A 2,509-nucleotide genomic window follows, 5' to 3' on the forward strand; every position below is an offset into this window, starting at 1 on the left:
ACGTTTATAGCCCAGTGCGGATCTAACTGGAGACCTCAGTTGGCCGCCTGTGATTGGTTACATTTCTGGAGAGTCACTTCAACGGTGCTACCATTGGCTCAATTCACAATCAATCACCCGCCCACTCAAACATTTACAAGTGTATTCCTCAGATTCGTTATTTCGTCTACAGGAAAAAAAAAATGTTGTTGTTGTTTGTTGTTTTTCAGTTAATTTCTCCATGACGCTCACTTTCAATATTTAAATATTTCAAATTTAAATAAAAAAATAAACTGTAGACGCAAGCTATTGTTTAGATCCATGACAACTCATTTAAAAATACCCACGCTTTCCACAGTTTGACCACTAAGCGACGTTGTAACCCCCCAAACAATATAAATCAAATACCTTTATTGATAAATCCGAATTAGAGGAAACTACAAGTCCTTCAAAAAAATTAGCATATTGTGATAAAGTTCATTATTTTCTGTAATGTACTGACAAACATTAGACTTTCATATAATTTAGATTCATTACACACAACTGAAGTTGTTCAAGCCTTTTATTGTTTCAATATTGATGATTTTGGGGAAAAAAAAAAAAAAAAAAAAAGTCAAGAAAAAACAAAAAACCCTATCTCAATAAATTAGCATATGTCATCCGACCAATACAAAAAAGTGTTTTTTAATACAAAAAAGTCAACCTTCAATTAATTATATCAGCTATGCAGTCAATACTTGTTCAGGAATCCTTTTGCAGAAATGACTGCTTCAATAATAAAGAGAAAAATGTCCTAGCCAAAATTTGGTTGCATGGCACGGCCAGACTGTTCTCCCTGTGTTTTTCCAAACACTGAGGGTATAGCTGGAACAGCGGTGAGTCTGGAGCACCAGGCTAAAAATTTGGCCCAAACACAAATCAACATTACTTCAATCAAAAAGTTGCTTCAATAAAAAAAAAAAAAAACTTGACTTAAATTAAACAAACAAACAAACAAATGCATAAATAAATAAATAAATAAATAAATATAAATAAAAATAATCAAAGAAAAATAGCTTTCACATTCATTTTTTTTTAGTTTTTTGAGTTTCAAATTTATTTTTGTATTCAAACACATTTTCTTTGATTGAAGCGACTTTTTTCTGTTGAAAATATATATTTTGATTGAAGCAACTTTTTTTTTAAATTGAAGCAACTTTTTTTGATTGAATAATAAAGACCCAAAACTACCTCCATGGCTCCGCCCAGGGGATGCAATTTTTGACTGGGGTAACTACATCGGCACGACACCGGCGGGCGTACCAAATTCAATGGATGACGATCTTGGCAAAGTATTGTCTAAGCAGCCTGATTTAGAATTCCCCTCAAGAATGATGCAAAACAAAAAAAACGCTCATTGTCAACTTATTATTTTAAATATTCTTGTAAGTTAATTTTATTGCTGACACTGCGTTTTGGGGTCATCAACATATTGTGCCGCCCCTGCCAGAAAAGTCAAACTCCGCCTATGCTTACAACATATAGGAAGACAATCTAAATTACCTATCGGGTGATTCAAAATGAATGTGCCAAAATCATAACACAACATGTCAAAAATGAAAAAAAAAAACATGACAAAACTCTAGCTTGGACGCATGTGTTGAACATCATTTCAAGTTTTATTCCATGTTTTATAAGTGCTCAAAGTACTACTATTACTACTACTTCTACTACTACTACTACGACTACTACTACTACTACTACTACTACAAACTACCACTTACAAGAACTCAGTTTGGCAAAATAAAGGAAGCTATTACTACCAAAGCATTTGTAATTGCAATCATTTTCTGGGAGAAATGGAGCATTATCTGACAGAATTGCAGGGGTGCCAATACTTTTGGCCAGCAGTGTACGTAATAATAAATGTATGTCATGTCATATATTTGCCACAGGATGGCAGTAAATACACATTTTAGAGAGAGCCATAGAGCCAAAAATAATAATTTAATCAATGAGTAAAACCTGAAATGATGTTCAATACATGTGTCCAAGCTAGTGTTTTGTAATGCTTTTCATTATTGACATGTTGTGTTATGGTTTTGTCACAATCATTTTGAATCACCCTATAATGCAAACAAGGTTGCTTAAAAGTTGGTGGGGACAATTTGAGTATCCTGAAAAGTTGTTCGTGTTATGTCCCTACCGTCCCTACGCAAACCTACGCCTTGAAATAAGAAGTAGTTTATCACTTTTCCGTTAATGAAAAATGTTTTCTATTTGTTTGTTTTTAAATGATAAATAATAGTAACTAATCCAATTTATTGGCTTAGGCTGCAATTACAATTCATTACCTTTCACATGCATAAAACACGTCAACGTCACAATTCAGAAATAATACAGTATTTGTTTTACTGAAAACTTCATCCTAAAGGTTATTAGGAAGAAGTTATTTCCATGCTGTACGAATGCTAGAAAATGAAGAATGTAATTTAGATTGGTGGGAGGGATTCCTGCAGCAGGAGGCGACGTGTAGAACGCAGAGAGCAAA

Source organism: Corythoichthys intestinalis, chromosome 10 (genome assembly GCF_030265065.1).
Source record: "Corythoichthys intestinalis isolate RoL2023-P3 chromosome 10, ASM3026506v1, whole genome shotgun sequence".
Taxonomy (NCBI): domain Eukaryota; kingdom Metazoa; phylum Chordata; class Actinopteri; order Syngnathiformes; family Syngnathidae; genus Corythoichthys; species Corythoichthys intestinalis.